The sequence below is a fragment of the Syngnathus scovelli genome, chromosome 18 (assembly GCF_024217435.2).
Source record: "Syngnathus scovelli strain Florida chromosome 18, RoL_Ssco_1.2, whole genome shotgun sequence".
Classification (NCBI taxonomy): Eukaryota; Metazoa; Chordata; class Actinopteri; order Syngnathiformes; family Syngnathidae; genus Syngnathus; species Syngnathus scovelli.
The window spans coordinates 795118-814192 of NC_090864.1; the positions used below are offsets into that span (position 1 = coordinate 795118).

The 19075-nt window shown below is 49.8% G+C and overlaps 1 pseudogene; it reads left to right on the forward strand.

Annotated features, from left to right (window-relative positions):
• Positions 1-19075, forward strand: part of LOC125985993 (janus kinase and microtubule-interacting protein 3-like) — a 106128-nt pseudogene that overhangs the window by 25790 nt on the left and 61263 nt on the right.

Here is a 19075-nt window from a genome sequence, read left to right on the forward strand (position 1 = left end):
TTTTGGTGACCTCAGTAAAACTGAGGTCAACAGAGGGAGTGAAGGAATGAGGTCGAAATACAAAAAGTCCTGCCTCGCTACAAAAACAGATATCCTCAAACCTCATTGAATAAAGTACATAAGCAGACAAGTATATTCACATATTAAATAAATAAAATAACCATTTTAAGCATATAATTATACCTACTCACCAAATCAATAAAGAAGACATAACTAGACATTTTTGATAAGTGGTGATGAGAAAGGTTTTTATAACTTTATGATCTGATATATTTCTGAGGACTTTGAAATAACAAATGACTTTTGATATATTGCCTAAATAGCTTAATGACCCTTAAGGAACTGTGGAATGCATGCCTGATGTTTTTTCTCTGAATCATGGACACGGCCAGAGTCGTCTTGACCGTTCAGTACTTGATTGTATCTTATGTTTTGACTAATGCTAGACGCCAGTTTTTGATTACTACTGAACGCTCTCTGCACAGAGGGAAATAGTTTGCCTAACAAAGAAAAGATATGGTTGAATGAGGTACGACAGTGTATGTCCAAGATTGGAGAAGAATGTTCACAGGAAGGTCACGTGGAGATAAAACCAGAAGGTGCCAGAAGGAGCCACCCAAAGACTCGGCCAAAGATGATCGCCAAGGCCGAAAGACGGGAGAGAAGACAACAGCCCCCCTCCACACACACACACCAACAGCCCCCTACCTACACACCGAATCGCCCATAACCAGCACCACTCCCATGGAAGCAGACTCTCCTTCGAACTTGCCCCACCCCGAAGACTCATCGCCCATCAATCCCGGCCCACAATGTGCTACTGAATATAAAACTGATCTAAGAACCTTGGACTTTGCCTTTTCTGAATGGAGACTTTCCGCTCTTGAAGGGCCCAGCGCTGTATTGTACTTTCCTGAAAACAGAGCTTTTTGAACAAGAATTGTGATTGAACTCAACCAATCTGTGTAAGTCTAATTTCTGCTTCAGTGTCTTTGCATTTTCCTAAATCTGAAGAAATCAAACGAGCATGCAGTGAGTAAATTGGATAACAGGTGATTGGCAAAGGCTTTTGCCGTGAGGCGCAGATAACGCGCTCCCTAAATTGTGGACAAAATCCAACACCATCCATTTTATTACTCAGGTATTTTCAAAGCAAATTAATATTGTTGCATTCATTAACTTGCTTTAAAATGACAGCACAATATAATTAAAAGGTGACACTATAGCAATGTCAAATGTGTTCATTTAAGAAAAAGCCACACACATTTTGTAATCAAATCTTTCATAACGAGAATGATTTGAGTGAATTGATTTGAATGAATAATTGAGAAGAAATTTCAGTTCTGAAGGCTCCTTTTGTCCCAAGCAAAGTGAAAGGTGGTGGGATAAAAATTGTAACAGGAACGCTATAAAAAATGTCAAGCCGTGAATATTTGTGCCCCCCTCCCATTTTGAGAACGGTGAGTCCTGGACATCGACTGGCTTTTTTTCTGTCTTCCTGGGGGTCTGTTCAGGTAGTGTGGCAAATTTGAACAGGTTCCCTCATTCCTAGGCCAAATTACAGGGGGGGGGGACATATCCTCATGGCGGCCCCGTGAGGATATGTTCCCCCCCCTTATTTTGAGAATGGTGAATCCTGGACATCGACTGGCTTTTTTTCTGTCTTCCTGGGGGTCTGTTCAGGTAGTGTGGCAAATTTGAACAGGTTCCCTCATTCCTAGGCCAAATTACAGGGGGGGAACATATCCTCACGGCGGCCCCGTGAGGATATGTCCCCCCCCCCCCCCTTATTTTGAGAATGGTGAATCCTGGACATCGACTGTTTTTTTTTCTGTCTTCCTGGGGTCTGCTCAGGTAGTGTGGCAAATTTGAACAGGTTCCCTCATTCCGAGGCCAAATTACAGGGGGGGGGGGAAACAGTTACAAACTTTATGCAGAAGTGAGAGAAAATTGACACAGTACAGCCCAAGGGCAGGTCTCGAACACTTGTTCCTTCGTACCAGAGGTACTAACGTTACCACTCGACCAAAGACTCGTGACTATGGCAGTGACAGCAGAGCAACACACGCTCACCTCAAGAGTGAAAGGTGCCTTCAAAAACTAAAACCTAAGTGCCACTTTGCCCGCCTCCTACCTCAGCCCAAATTCAGTCTGACCAATCAGAGCGCAGCTGAACTTGGCCTGACAACGCTAATCGGAAGGCAGCATTTCAAATCGACGACACCGTGCACACTTTTCCTCCCACTGATCACAGGACCCCTCGGCTGCATAACCGCGCCCCCTTCCCAACCAATCGGATTTGCTATACGCGAAAACGACGCCAATGGGCGGAACTTCCACCAAAATTTAAATCCGTGGGCGTGGCTCGCAACAGGAAGTAGGAAAATGGCGACATTGACAAACACACAGCGGATGGTAACACGACGACTAAGAAGAGAAATATTTTTATTTTCTGCTTGCAACTGGACTGTCCAGAGCGTACACGGTAAGTAACACTGTTAGGGTTTTACAGAGTATCCTTATCGTATGATTATGTTGGAATGCAACCGGTAATGAATAAGATAACTTGTCCCATTCTACACAAGGTCGTAAAACACCCCCTGATATGTTTTGACTAGAGCACAAGGGCTTCCTATTCAGTCCACTCATGCCCCCACGCTTTCTCTTAATAAATATGTCCTTGCATTTGGGAGAGTTTCAGACTTCACTCCTTCAACGTGTGAACTCTCCACCTGCTGGTGTCTAAAAGAACTTGCTTGTCTCTTGTGTGGTTCTTGCGAAATAAGTTGGAGTGAGCAAATCTCTAACAAACACTCATTGTGTTTAAGGAGATTTACATTTGTGTAGTTTGACTAAAGTTGTCGATGTCGCTAGCATTCGCTGTAATAGCACTAGCAGAAATGTAGCCGCGTTGCATTGTACGTGTGAATATTGGTCGAGGCGAAATGTTAATGTTTAATTTCATTCCTTTAGGTTCCACGGTGTTTGTTGGCTGTAAGTTTTCCACTGTAGATTGAGTGTGGGCACTCTCAAGTTAACATATGTGATTATACTGCCTAATCTATTACAGAGTATGTTGTTGCCAAGTAATGTAGAATAGATCCAAAGTAGTAATCCAGAATAGTTTTGAAAAGACCATTAGAATAATAAACAAATCTGATTACCTTGAATATAATAACAAGCTAAGTGTTTAATATGTCCTAAGAAGTCAAAATGGGCACCATCATGTGGTGAAATTTGGAAACACATTAAATAAATCTTAGTCTTAAATAAGCCACTCCTTCTCAAACAAGTAAACTCTGCCCATTTTGCGCAGTAGATGTTCTGTTAATATCTAGTATTTATACAAAGTCATAATTTAAATTGCTTTCATTTAACTAAACGTTTAATACTTCCTATCAGGTCTCAAGTCAAGATTTGGCAAAATACAATTTCAGCAAATCCAATTTTGCCAGGGAACAAAAATAGATTGAATAAACTAAATAAGTCTTCTTCCCATTAAATAAATCAGAAAAGTCTGTCTTGTAACCAGTCCTCTTCAAACAAGCAAAGTCTGCCCATTTTGTGCCGTAGATTTTGTGTTTATGCCTAGTATTTATACAAAATCATAATTTAAAGGACTTCATTCCTTCATTCACTTTGGAAATTTGGAATTGCAGCACATCAAATTTTGCCTGGGAAGAAAAGTAGATTAAATAAATTTAATAAATCTTACTACTTCCCATTAAATAAATTAAATACGTCTTACTTGTTCCCACTCCTTTTCAAAAAAAGTAGTTTAAGACGAGGGCCCTTCACTCAACCTTTAACCCTATTTATTCACCTTCCAGGCTAAGTGTTAAAGGCTAAGTGTTAAAGGCTAAGTGTTAGAGGCTAAGTGCCAGAGGCTAGGTGCCAGAGGCTAGTTTTTGTGGGCTGAAGTTTTAGTGGGGTTCGTGTGAATACAATCCAAAAGAATACAACAGAATACAATACAATAGAATACAATACATAGAATAAATTCAATAGCTCTTACTACTTCCCATTAAATAAATACGTCTTACTTGTTCCCACTCCTTTTCAAAAAAGTAGTTTAAAACGAGGGCCCTTCACTCAACCTTTAAAGGGCTAGAGACACCGGTATATGTATAAATCGGTTTTAGTTAGCTTATGGGCTTATAAATATAAATTGACGCTCGAAACAACGAAAAGGAAGCTGTTGCTCTGAAAAATATAATTTAAATTTGCCGCACAGACGAGTTTGACCGGATCGAGCCGCCAGCCGGAAGTGACGTCTCATGACGTCTCAAGTTGTACGCGTTTAGCTTCAGTGAATGTAAACAAAAAGAGAAGAGGGGCCAGCGCGGAGATGTCGGGCCAGGTTTGCGGCCAACCCAGCTCGCCTAGCCGTGCCTTCCATTATCCTGGCGTACGTTCGTTCGCGGGACGACAAGATGGGTTGAGTTCGCCTAATAGGATCCACGAACCGGACAGTGTGTGCCTGCTGTGTGCTCGTGTTCACAGTGGCCTGGTTGACTCATCTTTCCGGACTCTGCTGTGCATCGGGAGCGGCTAGCGTGCTATCACTCTTATTGTTCATCTTCTTGTTTTATTTTTCCTGTGTTGTTTACTTGTATGTGCGTTGTGAACTCTGTCTTATCTTTCCGGACTCTGCTGTGCATCGGGAGCGGCTAGCGGGCTATCACTCTTATTGTTCATCTTCTTGTTTTATTTTTCCTGTGTTGTTTACTTGTATGTGCGTTGTGAACGCTGTCTTGTCACCCTGGGATAGTGAGAAACGTAATTTCGATCTCTTTGTGTGTCTTGACATGCGGAGGAATTCACAATAAAGGAGACTTTGAGACTTTGACTTTGAAAAGTATGTCGAAGCGTGACGGGAGGGGCACAATTCAGAAAACGTGCTCAGCTCGTCGAAAAAAATGCGATTTAAGAAATAAAATTAAAAATGCGCCTAAAACCTGAACCAAACGCTGCAGATGTTCATTTCTTCATTCGCAGTGGTCAACTCGGCACTCTACTCTTTTTACTATGCCAACCTAACCACAGTGAGGCACCATTCAGAAAACGTGCTCAGCTCGTCGAGAAAATGCGATTTAAGCAATAAAATTAAAAATGCTTATAAAACCTAAACCAAACGTTGCAGGTGGTCATGTCTTCATGTGCCGAGATCAACTCGGCACTCTAAAGCCCCCAAGAGCACTTTTTACTTTTTACTATGCCAATCAGAAATCAGAATCAGAAAAACCTTTATTGTCATTCTACATAGTACAATGAAATTGGAGACCTCCATCCAGTGCATGAGGTAGACACAAGTAGGTAAGTAATCGATTAGTAGAAAAGTAGATGAAATAATCAGAAACAGTAGTGCGGACAAAGTGCAGTAATAGTGCAGGAGGAAAGTGTCATCAGTGTCGGCTGGAGTTGAGGGCGGCTATGGCTTGGGGAAAGAAACTGTTTCTGAGTCTGTTTGTCCTGGTCTTCATTTGCCTGTAGCGTCTTCCAGAGGGCAACAGGTCAAACAGGGCGGAGCCAGGGTGGGAGCTGTCCGCTGAGATGGCCTTAGCCCTGCTGAGGCAGCGGGTAGTGTAGATGTCCGTAAGGGAGGGGAGAGGGCGGCCGATGATCCTCTGGGCTGCCTTCACCACTCTCTGCAGCTTCTCCCTGTCAGCGGCGGTGGAGCTGCCGAACCATACTACGATGCAGTAGGTCAGTAGACTCTCGATGGAAGATCGGTAGAAGGTCAGCAACAGGTCGGTGTTGAGGTTGTACCTCCTGAGGACTCTCAGGAAGTGTAACCGCTGCTGAGCCTTCTTGACGATGGTGGTGATGTTCTCTGACCAGGAGATCCGGTCAGAGATGTGGACGCCCAGGTACTTGGTGCTGTGGACCCTCTCCACCTGCTCGCCGTTGATGAAGAGGGGAGTTGGCTCAGGGCTGTGTCTTCTGAAGTCTATGATGAGCTCGTTGGTCTTCTTGGTGTTCAGAGCGAGATTGTTCTCAGAGCACCAGTCGACCAGCTCCAGGACCTCCTCTCTGTAGGCTACCTCATCGCCATTGGAGATGAGACCGACCACAGTGGTATCGTCGGCGAACTTGACAATCCGGTTGTGTTTGTGAGCCGGTCTGCAATCATGAGTGTAGAGGCAGAAGAGGAGGGGGCTCAACACACAGCCCTGTGGGGAGCCGATGCTCAGCGTACGGGTGGAGGAGAGGCGGGAGCCAACTCTCACAGCCTGGAGTCGGTTGGTCAGAAAGTCATTAATCCAGGCACATGTGAGAGAGGGGAGTCCGAGAGTGTCCAGCTTTGTGGTGAGTCTGTCCGGGAGGATGGTGTTGAATGCCGAACTGTAATCCACAAAGAGCATCCGGACATAGCTCTGCTGCTGCTCCAGGTGGTTCACCGCACAATGGAGGGCTACGGCGATGGCATCTTCTGTGGATCTGTTGGTCCGGTATGCAAACTGGTGGGGGTCGAGGTGTGGGGGAAGATAATCCTTGATGTGCTGAAGAACCAGCCTCTCAAAGCACTTCATGATCATCGGAGTGAGGGCCACTGGCCGGTAATCATTCAGGCTAGAGATGGCCGACTTCTTCGGCACTGGGATGATGGTTGAGGTTTTCAGGCAGGGCGGGACGGTTGCTAGGGCCAGGGAGCGGTTGAAGATTGTGGTGAAGGTGGGGGCGAGCTCCTCAGCGCATGCCCTCAGCACCTTGCCGGGGACCCCATCCGGGCCTGTGGCCTTTCTGGGATTCACTGTAAGGAGCACCTTTCTGACCTTGTGCTCCTGAACAGTGAGTGGAGTGATGTCAGAGCTGGGTGGGGGAGGGGGCAGGGCAGGGACAGGGGAGTGCTGCTGGGATGTTCCAAACCGAGCAAAGAAGCTGTTTAGCTCCTCTGCCAGCTGTGCGCCTTGGTCTTCGACTTGAGCGGCACTGCCCCTGAAGTTGGTGATCTCCTGGATGCCCTGCCACACCTTGCGGCCATTGTTGCTGGACAGGTGGGACTCGATGCGTTTTCTGTGGTCCGCTTTCGCCCGTTTGACTCCTCTCCTCAGCTCAGCTCTGGCAGCGCTGTACAGAGCTCTGTCTCCTGACCTGAAGGCGGTGTCGCGGGCTCTGAGGAGAGAGCGGACCTGGCTGCACATCCAGGGTTTCTGGTTAGGGAAGACCCGGATGGTTTTGGTCACAGTCACATTGCTGGCGCAGAACTGGATGTAGCCCAGAACTGTGTCTGTGTGTGTCCCCAGCTCCTGGTGGTCGAACAGGTCCCAGTCTGTCCGTTGAAAACAGTCTTTGAGTTTGTGGAGTGCATCCTCAGGCCAGGAGGTGATGGTCCTTAAGGTGGGTCTGAGTTTGCGTCTGAGGGGGGTGTAGGCAGGGAAGAGCAGGAGGGACAGATGGTCTGATTTCCCGAGGTGGGGGAGGGGGATAGCTCTGTATGCATGTTTGATGTTGGTGTAGACATGGTCCAGGGTGTTCTCACCTCGTGAAGCACACTTTACGTGCTGGTGGAAATTCGGCAGAACAGTCTTTAAGTTGGCCTTGTTAAAATCCCCCGCTACAATGTGGAAGCCATCAGGGTGAGCCCGTTGTTGTTCACTCACAGCTCTCAGCAGGAGAGAGAGTGCCGTGCTTACGTCAGCGTCGGGTGGAATGTAAACAGCAATGACGATAACAACAGCTAGCTCCCTCGGGAGGAAAAAAGGCCGGCACCTGACTGCCATGTACTCGAGGTCCGGACAGCAGTGGCTGCCTACGATGGTCGCATTGTTGCACCAGTTTTCGTGCACATACATACAAAGCCCCCCACCTCTGCGTTTACCGGAGTCCAATGTTCTGTCCGCGCGTAGCAGGGAGCGGCTTGCTAGCTGCATGCTAGCATCGGGGATATCCGGGCGCAGCCAGGTTTCGGTTATAATAATCACACAACAGTCCCGGACGTAGTGGTTTCCCGTGAGCTGTAGATCCAGGTCGTCCATTTTATGCAGCAGGGATCTGGCGTTGGAGAGAAACAGGCTCGGGAGAGGTGGCTTGTGCGGTTGTTTACGTAGCCTTAGCATTAGGCCAGACCGACGGCCTCGCTTTTGCTTCCTCTCTCTTCTCCGCCTGCGTCGCCTCCCAGACCCGACAACAATCCACGGAGACCCCGGCGGTCTCGCAATCTCGTCTGGGATGTTGTGCTTGCGGTGAAAGTCACTTGAAATAGGTATCCGTGCTTGGTGACCAATGTCCGTGAGCGAGTGGAAAGTGTACTTGGGATTCCCAGTACAGAGTGTGCCAAAGAGTGAAAATAAAAAACCTAACCAGAGTGACGGGAGGGGCACAATTCAGAAAATGTGCTCAGCTCAGCCCAAGTGAACTGCTAGATTCATCATATTCTGCGTCAAAAGAGGTTTCTGAATCGGATAAAATGATGCTAATATTGCCGCTAGAAACGGAGCTGTCGCTATCATCTGCCATGTTGTTTGGGTTTGTTGACATCCAGATGTACAACTTGTGACGTCACAGTAATGGCGCCGCCAGTTTGGCTTCGTGCGGGACCCGATCGATGAACTGGCATTTCATTTCAGCTGTATTCTTAGTAATCGGTGTCCATTTTTAATTTCCAATGCGGCAAATGTGTTCACTTTATACATTCTATCAAATTCCGTTCTAATTGAAAAAAAAAAAAGGGATGTCTCTAGCACTTTAACCTCAACCCCGCACGTCACATTGTGTTGTATCTGTGAATGTTGGTTGTGGCCAAATGATAGTTTTCTTTCATTTGTTTAGGTTCACCGATGTTTGTTGGCTATATGTTTTCCACTGTCAGAAGGATGAAAATACAAGGTACAACGCTTGGACGTGGGCGAAGATGTCACCGGTGAGTCCTTCCTTCTTATTTATTCACCTTCTAGGTGCTAGAGGCTAAGTATTAGAGGCTAAGTGTTAGAGGCAACACAATACGAACAACACAACACAATACGAACAACTCAACACAATACGAACAACACAATATGAACAACACAACGCAATACAAACAACACAACACAATACGAACAACACAACACAATACGAACAACACAACACATTACGAACAACACAACACAATACGAACAACACAACGATACTGGACTGAAAAACACGATACCGCACTGAACAACACGAACACAATACCGCACAGAACACAATACCGCACAGAACAACACAATACCGCAAAAAACAACACAATACCGCACAGAACAACACAATACTGCACAAACAGTTTTAGATAATATTACGTCGCAGTCTTGTGACGCGGACATGACGTCAATAGGCGGAACTCGCGGCAAAATTATAATCCTTGGGCGTGGCTTGCAACAGGAAGTAGGAAAGCGGCAATGCTGGCAAACAAGACACAGTGATTAGTAACACGACGACTAACAAGACAAATATTTTCGTTTTCAGCTTGCAACTTGACCGTCTAGAGCGTACAAGGTAATTACAACTCATTGTTTTGAAAAATACGTTTTTTTTAGCCCTGAAAAGCGAGGAGTGTGGCGTTTGGGAGGAACGTCGAACTCGGCGTCTGCTTCCAGCCACAGACGCCAAATTTCGACGATTATTTCGACTGGTCAACGGTTGTAAATTATTGCGTTGATTAAAAACTTTATTTTACTCTACTCTTAACTTTGCCGTTTCAGATATGCGGGTATTACATCGCAGGCATGTGCCGCGGAAATGACGTCAATACGCTGAACTCTCGCCAAAATTCAAATCTGTGGGCGCAATGGCCTTGAGCGAGACAGCGGATACAAACACGACAATTATCAACAGAAATATCTTTATTTTCTGCTTGCAAGTGGACCGTCTAGAGCGTACACGGTAAGTACAACTCATTGTGTTTAAAAAGATTTACGTTTGTGTAGTTTGCGTTGCGTTGTATCTGTGAATGTTGGTTGAGGCTAAATGTTAATGTTTAATTCCATTCCTTTAGGTTCCACGGTGTTTGTTGGCTGTATGTTTTCCACTGCAAGAAAAGGCTCGTATCATTGACCAGGAGCTACAATGGTGAGTACCCCTTTCGTCCTCAAATTATTTAAACACTTCCTATTTCATGTCTAACAGTACTCGATTTAACAAATAACCATAAATAAATACAGTGTGGGCACTCAAGTTAACATATGTGATTATACTGCCTAATATGTTTGTCACAAATATGTCACTAATCACTAATATGTTTATTTGTTTGTCACAACACCATCTTAACAACACCTCTTAACAGCTCCCAGCTGTTTAGTTGTGGAGAAAATTTTATCCTCCCTGCCTGTTAGTCCTCGCAAACGTACTTCTACTCAACTCTTCAGCAATCGATTATTTCCCTTCATCTACATAGAGACAGAACGATGGTGTCTTAAACATCTCATTCATTTCACCAAATAACTTCACGCATGTGGATAACGGCCGTCTCGGTCATGTTATGTTGCGTGATGCAGTTTTGAAGAACCAAATGCATTTATTCAATGAATAAGTCAAGCTATGTCTATGTTTATGATGTTGTAAGTTACGGTACCGATTGAAGTTGAGTCCGAAGCCAGTGGAAAACAGCGCTGCGTTTGTGCTCTCCAGGTACAAATGTTGTGATCTCTGACCGATGACCGGGTGAGACTCGAGTAAGAGATGTCCAAACGAGCTCCGGCAGGGCGGGCCAAGGCAAAGCGAACGGACGCCCTTCAAGCCGCCAATGACGAGCTGAGAGCCAAACTGATGGATGTCCAGTCAGAACTTCAGCAGGAGAAGAACAAGGTGAAAACCTCAACAGAGAAACACTGCCTGCCTCCCTGCCTGCCTCCCTGCCTGCCTGCCTCCCTCCCTCCCTCCCTCCCTCCCTCCCAGTTTTCCCGATGTAGATTTGACATGCGTGTGCCATGACTGTGTCAGCCTACATCAACAAATGCACCGAGGACGTCAGCACCACTAAGAATATCATCACCCGGGGCAACCAACGACCCTGGATGACTGAGGAGGTTTGTCAAACGCTACGAGCGCGGAACTCTGCCTTCAACTCTGGCGTCAAGGATACACTGAGGACAGCGAGAGCCAACTTGAACCGTGCCATCAGAGTAGCGAAGCGAGACCACAGTTGAAAAATTCAGGATCGTTTCCACGACGCCAACAACACCAGGGGTATGGGGCAAGGCATACGGCCGATTACAGACTACAACTCACCCTCCCCCCGGTGGGTGAAGTTGATGCTGACTTCCTAAATGGTCTAAATAACTTCTTTGGGAGGTTCGAGGCACTAAATGGCACTCCAGCAGTTAAAACTGTCCCCCATCAGGAAGAGGAGGTACTCTGCCTTGACTCCGCCGATGTGTTGAAGACTGTTGGGTCTAAATACGATTAGACATTAAATCACTCGCTGGAATGAAGAGGAGAAGACAACCAGAACAGGTTTACTCGCGAGGAGAACGATAGAGAAAGCAATCTCAGTTACAACCGCCATCAGTTCTGAGTCCTTACTCCACGTGCCCCTCTTTTTAATGTTATGGTTCCCCTGGTTACAGATGCGTTGCTACACTAAGGGAGGGGAGATTGTGTCTGTAGCAACGCTGATTAGCTAAATAATGTAGTGTGGTGTGAATTAGCAGTTCATTGTTGGCTCGTAACCCCCCTGTCAAACGCACCTCTCGGATTAAGGTGCCCCCGGCTTCCCGGTAACGGGTTTGTTTTAGCCGGGTTCGGAGATTCGTCCGTAATCTAACCACCCGAGTTAAATTAACTCCACCGGAATCAATCTAATTTCTGTACGACGCCAATCCCTCTCAAGTCACCCGAAGCTCGTGCCGAGTAACTCAATTCGAGGCAGGACTTCGAAGTGACCGCATCGTATTGATGGCTCCCCGCTAATGTTTGAAGTTCTTATTCGTTACGGATATTTTTTAGATGTCTTTGTTAAGACCTCAGGGATTCGTTTGTATAGCGCACCCAAGCACTAGTTTTGCCGAAGTAAATGTTGATATGGGTCCGTTCCACTTGGTCGCTCATGCAGCGAGCCGACCAACTTTTTTATTCGAAAGAGAATCGAATTAATAAAAGTGTGACAATAATAGCATTTAAGAAGAAAATTAATGCACTTTATATGATTAATTCTAACTTCGTATACGCAAATCTAGCACTTAACCGTCGGAGTTCTTCACCCCTCTTAATTGCTTTAAAAAGAATAACAACTATCCTAAACCGGATAAAAATGTCGTGCTCTGTTTAGATTTGCCCAATAATTAATTTGGAAGGCAAGTCTATTTTTTGATCGTGTCCCGTTTAACTTTTGACGCGGCCCGACAATTTTAGGAACTGGGCTGCGCCCGACGGACAATCGAAATACTTTTGTTCTCCTCCAACTCCAATGATTTATTTTAACCGTCGTCGTTATTTTATTTAGAAGAAGTAAATTTCCAACAATTCACTTTTAACGAAATCCACTCCTCCCTTAAATATTTACGAAAGTTATTTAATTCTCCAACTTCCTCGGAGTTACTTTTTCCGCGACCCGTCAAAAAGGGGAAGCGGGCCTGAGCCTTTCAAATAGTTAAATAACTTTCCGTTCTACACAAAACCAATAATCTGATTTAAACACTTCCTTTAATTTATTCAGACGAAACAACTTTCGAACGGATCGAAATTCACTCGTGGCTCAGATAACTACGGAAGTTATTTAAGTCTCTAACTTGTTCGGAGTTCCTTTTTACGCGGCCCGTCTAAAAGGGGAAGCGGGCCTGAGCCTTCGGTTGCATATTCAGTACAAATCCGCGCACAACGAAGTAAGTAATATACAAAACACATTTATTGTAGAAACATGGAATAGAATTACAAATCTCAATTACTCCAGAAACTGAACAATTTCACTCACTGATACACGTGTTAATAAAATCATTCAATCCCAGAACAATTCGATTGCAAAACACAGTTCATAAAAAAGGGAAGAGGTAAATACCAGCTGCGTGCTATTTTTGGTGGAAGCAAAGTCGAGTGATCAGTTCGATCTTGCTTCTAAAATCCAAATTAGAGAAACAGGCTGGCCACGAGGACGCCGGCGGCCCGATGACTATTCCCCCCTCTCGCTAAAATACATAAAAACGGTCATCCTCACCAATTTCTCGTTTAAAGTTGTCCAGTCCAATTTTTAGGAGTAAATCCAAGTTAATTTCAGTCCAGTGATCCTGCGTCTCACACAAAGATCTTTGGGACTTTGGAAAACAAATCTTGAAACTCCTCCGGGCCTCTTCACGTATGAGAGCTCTTTTGGGGGGAAAAGCCCTGAAGCTGCTCCTGCAGGACCTTTTATAGACCTCTCCGTCCCCCCCCTCCCCTTTCTTTTCTCCGGTACTTTCCCTATAGGGTAAGACTGCCCAGTTTTCCCACGCCTAAAGAAGGGACTGGCCAGCTTTCTCACGCCTATAGAGGGAACTGGCCAGTTTTCCCACGCCCATAGAGGGAACTGGCCAGCCTCCCCACGCTTTGTTATCTGTGGCCTTCAGCAGCTGTTTCCGTCCTGACCACGCAGTACTTTCCACCAAATGCACAGCTAGTGGTAAAACCTTTCACTTCCCCTTTTCACCCTTGACCTAATTTATGTCACGCCACTATTCTCATAGTGACGGGTTTCTTGATCGAATTGACAAATAATATTGCTTAAAGCGGTTACAGAATACATTTTTAGCCAAGCAAAGAAATAAAAATAAAAATCACATTTGTTCTTCCCCAAACAACTTATGTCACGCCACTATTCTCATAGTGACGGGTTTCTTGATCGAATTGACAAATAATATTGCTTAAAGCGGTTACAGAATACATTTTTAGCCAAGCAAAGAAATAACAATAAAAATCACATTTGTGCTTCCATGCGTGACTCACAGTCTGACACCGTGTTCCTTTTTTATATCCATTTTAACCGGTTTAGCTTATTCTGGCCCCTCTATTGGTCTCCCGTTTTGGTCTGGCGCCATCTTTTGGACAAATTTGGAATTTCAGCTCTGCCAATTTCTTCCTGTGAACAATCCATATTCTACCATTTGCACCATCTCTACCCCCATGTTACATGACACCCCGCAGAGGTCGTTCCCTTTCCTCAACCAGCCGTCTTCTCTCACAGTTGGTTGACTCGTCCTCGACTGTGATCAAATACCTTGAAGCACGTTGATTGCCGCTTTGCTGCCGAACAAATGCAACTAAACCTTTGCTAACTTTATCTACTTGGTAAATTAACACACAATAACAATAAGTAACTTGTCCTAAACACCTCAACACACCTTAAGCAAACGTGAGGTAACTGGTATGCAGTTCTTTAAACAAACATTGAGTAAATATGGGATAACTTTTATGCAACTACTTCTAACTGTATATAACCCTTAACAAAGAAAAACAGGTCTGCAATCTATGAACCAAACCTACAGCTAAATGAAAAGGAATGAAGTTCCTGTGAATCAAACAAAGAACATGGCACCTATGCAAATAAGCCCTGCTTATTGTTAGTGGAGGCCTCTTACGGGAACAAAAACACACAGACAACATAAGGACAGGAAGGATACAAATGGCTGACAGGGATCAAAAGACATCCCTATCACATAAAAGGAAGAACCTAGATAAAAGGAAAGATAAACTCGTAAAGGCGAGGCCTCCAGGTCTGGCAGGCCAAGGCTTCACTTAAAATTAATCCAACAAAGACCCTGAGGAGCGTCAACCCCCGTAAGGCCCCTTGCCCCAACAACATTCCTGGGCATGTGTTCAGGGAATGTGCAAGCCAGCTGGCTGGGGTCATCACAGACATTTTTAACACCTCGCTGGGCCAAGCCACAGTGCCAGCGTGCTTTAAGACTGCCTCCATCATTCCGGTGCCGAAGAAACCTCAAATCACCTCATTTAATGATTACCGGCCTGTTGCACTGACTCCGATCATGATGAAGTGCTTCGCGCTGCACCGCGCTGCACCGCGCTGCACCGCGCTATGGTGCTGTAACGCGCTGCACTGCGCTGCACTGCGCTGCACCGCGCTGCGATGACAGGGCGCTGCACCGAGAGGGCAACGTGTCGAGAGGGCGCGCGCGTGCGCTGTGCGGAAGGGCACTGTTCCGAGAGGATGCCGCGAGGAGAGAGCAGCGCCCACTCGGCGCTGCTGCCTATTGGTGCGGCACCCTCTTGGTGCAACCCCTCGACACTGCACGCGCACCTTCTCGGCGCAAGGCCCTCTCGGCGCAGGGCCCTCTCGGCAGTACGCCGAGAGGGCGCGCGCCGAGTGGTCGCTGTGTTGCATCAAGAGGGAGCTGTGCCGCGGCAAAACGGGCCACACGGCGAGAAGGCACCGCACCTAGAGGCCACGCGCCGTGAGGGCGCCACGCTGAGAGGATGCTGCACCCAGAGGGCCCTGCACCAAGAGGGTGCTGGAACGAGAGGGTGCGCGTGCTGTTAGCGCTGCGCCTAGAAGGCGGGCCCAGGGTGCGCCAAGACGGCGCACGCGTGCTGCACCAGGAGTGCACTGCGTCGACAGCACAGGCACGCTGCGCCGAGAGGGCGCGCTGCGCTCATTGAATGTGCGCGCGCTGCGTTGCGAGTGTCTAGAGGGCGCCGTGCTGCATCAAGAAGGCGCCACGCTGCGATGACAGGACGCCGCGTCTCGCCGTGCCGAGAAGGCGCTATGTTGCGTCAAGAGAGCGCAGCTCTGAGTGGACGACACGCTGAGAGGACACCGCACCGAGAAGGCGCCACACCGACAGTGTGCGAACTGTGCAGAGAAGACACGAGCCCTGCGCGCATTTCGCGTGCTGCGCCGGCAGAGTGGACCGAGGGTGTAACGCACCGAGAGGGCGCCGCGCTGAGAAGGCAACGTGCCGAGAGAGTGCCGCGTTGCGCCGAGAGAAAGCTGTGTCGTGCCAAGAGAGTGACACGAGGATGCCGAAAGGTTGCCACGCCGAGGGTGCCGTGCTGCGCCACATCGACAGAGAGCCGCGTCGATAGGGTGCCGAACCATAGCGAAAGCGTGCGGCACGGCGCCACGAGGACGCCGCGGATAGAGGGAGCCGCTGCGAGAAGGCGCCGCACCGAGAGAGGTCACGGCGGGAGGGCGCCGCGCCAAGAAGGCGACTGCATGTGCCGCGAGAGGGCGCCCTCGCAGTGCCCTCACAGCGCCCAAACGCTGCGGTGCAGCACCCTTTCGGCACAGGGGGGCGCCCTGTCATCCCAGGTACCTCTTGGCGGGGCACGGCGCCCACTCGCTGTAGCACCCTCTCGGTGCAGCGCACGCACCCTCTCGGCGCAGCGGACTCTCGGCGCAGTGCGTGCGTGTCCTCTCGGCGCACACTTGGCGCGGCTTCTCGCAGCAGCGCTCACAGCGCGGGATCCCTCTCGTCGCAGCGCTCTCTTGACGCAGCGTCCTCTTTGCGCAACACCCTCTCGGCGCAGCGCTCTTGCCGCACAGCTCCCTCTCGCCGCAATGCACCCTCGTCCCGCCATCACAGCGCAGTGTGCACAGCGCGCATATCTCGCACAGCGCATGCAGCACGCGCGCCTCCTCGACGCAGCGCGGCACCCTCTCGGTGCGGCACTCTCTTGCCGTGCGCTCTCTCGACGAGGCGCCTTCTCGTGGCGGTGCCCTCTATCCACGGCAACCTCGTGGCGCCCTGCCACACCCTTCCACCATGGCGCGGCGCCCTATTGGCGCGGTTCTCTCTCGGCGCGGCGCAGCAGGGCGCCCTCTCGGCGCAGCAACCTTTCGGCATCCTCACATCAATCTCTCGGCGTGACACAGCTTTCTCTCGGCGCGACACAGCGCTCTCTCTGCACGGTGCCCTCTCAGCGCAACGCCCTCTCGGCGCGTCACACCCTCGGCCCACTCTGCCGGCGCAGCGCGCGGAGCGCGTGCAACGCTCGTGTATTCTCTGCGCAGTTCGCACCCTGTCGGTGCGGCACCCTCTCGGTGCGGCGTCCTCTCAGCGCAGTGTCCAACCAGAGCGGCGCACCCTTGACGCAACACGGCGCCTTCTCGGCGCGGCGTGACACGGTGCCCTGTCGGAGCAGCGTGGCGCCTTCCTGGTGCGGCACGGCGCCCTTTAAACACCGTGCCCTCCCGGCGCAGCGCACGCGCGTTCTCTGGGTGCAGCGCATACTCTGCGCAGCACGCTTGACCTGTCAGCACAGTGCCCACTCGGCACAGCGTGCCTGTGCTGTCGACGCAGTGCACTCCTGCTGCAGCACGCGTTCGCCATCTTGGCGCACCCTGGGCCCGCCCTCTAGGCGCAGCACTAACAGCACGCGCACCCTCTCGGTCCAGCACCCTCTTGGTCGAGGGCCCTCTGGATGCAGCGTCCTCTCAGCGTGGCGCCCTCACGGCGCGCGGTCTCTAGGTGCGGTGTCTCTCGCCCCAAGGCCCATCGCCACGGTGCGGCTCATTCTCGGTGCAGCATGGCGACCTCTCGACGCGAACCCCCTCGGCGCACCGCTCGGGCCCTCTAGCTGCTGCGCCCTCTCGGCGCCGCGCAGTGCCGTTTCGGCGCAGCGCTTGCAGGTCAGCGCTCGCAGCGCGTGCACCCTCTGAACGCAGGGCCCTCTCAGCACTGCGGCGAGAGGGAGCACGAGCTGCTAGCGCGGCGCTTGCAGCGCTGCGACAAAAAGGCACTGCGTCACACCGCGCCAAGAGGACGCCGCGGCGAGACCCGGCACATTATCCTCTCGGTGCAGCCCATGTGCCCTCCCGGCTCATTGCCCACTCGGCGTAGCGCTCTTGGCACAGCGCCGAGAGGGAGCCTCGCCAAGTGGGCACTGCGGCGAGAGAGCTCGCGTGCTCCGCCGAGAGGATGATGCGCCAAAGGGCCCACACGCTCCGCCAACAGGGCGCCGCGCCGAGTTGCCGCTGCGGTGAGAGGACTACCCGCCATGAGGGTGCTGCGCCATGAGGGCGCTGCCCGTTTGGGGCGCCCTCGCGGTGCACTCACGGCACCCTTTGCAGCACCCTCGTGGCACCATCTCCGTCTCTGCGCAGCGCCAACTCGGCGCAGCACCGTCTCGGCGCAGCACGCGCGCGCGCCCTCTCGGCGCCGAGAGGACCTAGTGCTAGGAGGGCCCCGCGCCTAGAGGGCGCGCGCGCTGTGCCACAAGGGCCTGCGCACTCCGCCGACAAGGCGCCGTGCCGAGTTGGCGCTCCGCCGAGAGGACTACGCGCAATGAGGGTGCTGCACCATGAGGGTGTCGCCCATTTGGGGCGCCCTCCAGGCTTTGCAGCACCCTCGGGGCGCCCTTACGGCCTCCTCTCCGCCTTCTCGGCGCAGCGCCAACTCGGCACTGCGCCGCCTCGGCGCAGCACGCGCGCGCACCCTCCCGGCACCGAGAAGACGCAGTGCCAAGAGGGCCCTGTGCCGAGAGGGTGCGCGCGCTGCGCCAAAACGGCCCGCGCGCCCCGCCGACAGGGCGCCGCGCCGAGTTGGCCAGCGCAGCGCCGACTCGGCGCAGCGCTGTCTCAGCGCAGCACAATCCGTTCCAGAAGGCGGTTCGAGAAGTGAATTGGTCAAATTCCGAATCTATTTTTCCCATTACAAATAGTGGAAAAAGATTTAATCCGTTCCAAGACTAAAACAAAACACCTTTTTTAAGCATGTTTTAAGTTGGACTATTTTGTCCGATCACGCAACTGCAGCGCACCACCAAACGCGCAACCTTAGGACGCCGCCGACGGCAACACTGCATTATTCAAGAAGAAAATAAGACAAATATTCTTAAAGTCCTTATGTACAAACCAAAATTTAAGTCGACCTCAGGGTGCAGGGAGCTTAATTTGGTCTGATCAGGCAACCGCAGTGCGCCGGGCACTATCTGTCGCATTGCTTTAAGAGCATCTTTGTGTTTCAGGATGGCTTTACTGCTCCCACTTGCTTTCTTTAGAGGCATGATTGGAGTTTAATACAATCCTCAAAGTAACGAAAATACAATAACGAGCGGAGTCCGTCTGCATCCGGGCCGTGCAGTCCGATTTTCTCGGGTCCTTTCAGCTCATCTCGCGAGGGTCGACCGCCGGATTTTGTTTGACAACCGAAGCAAAGAAATCTCGAATTTTTCGTTTGAATTCTGATTT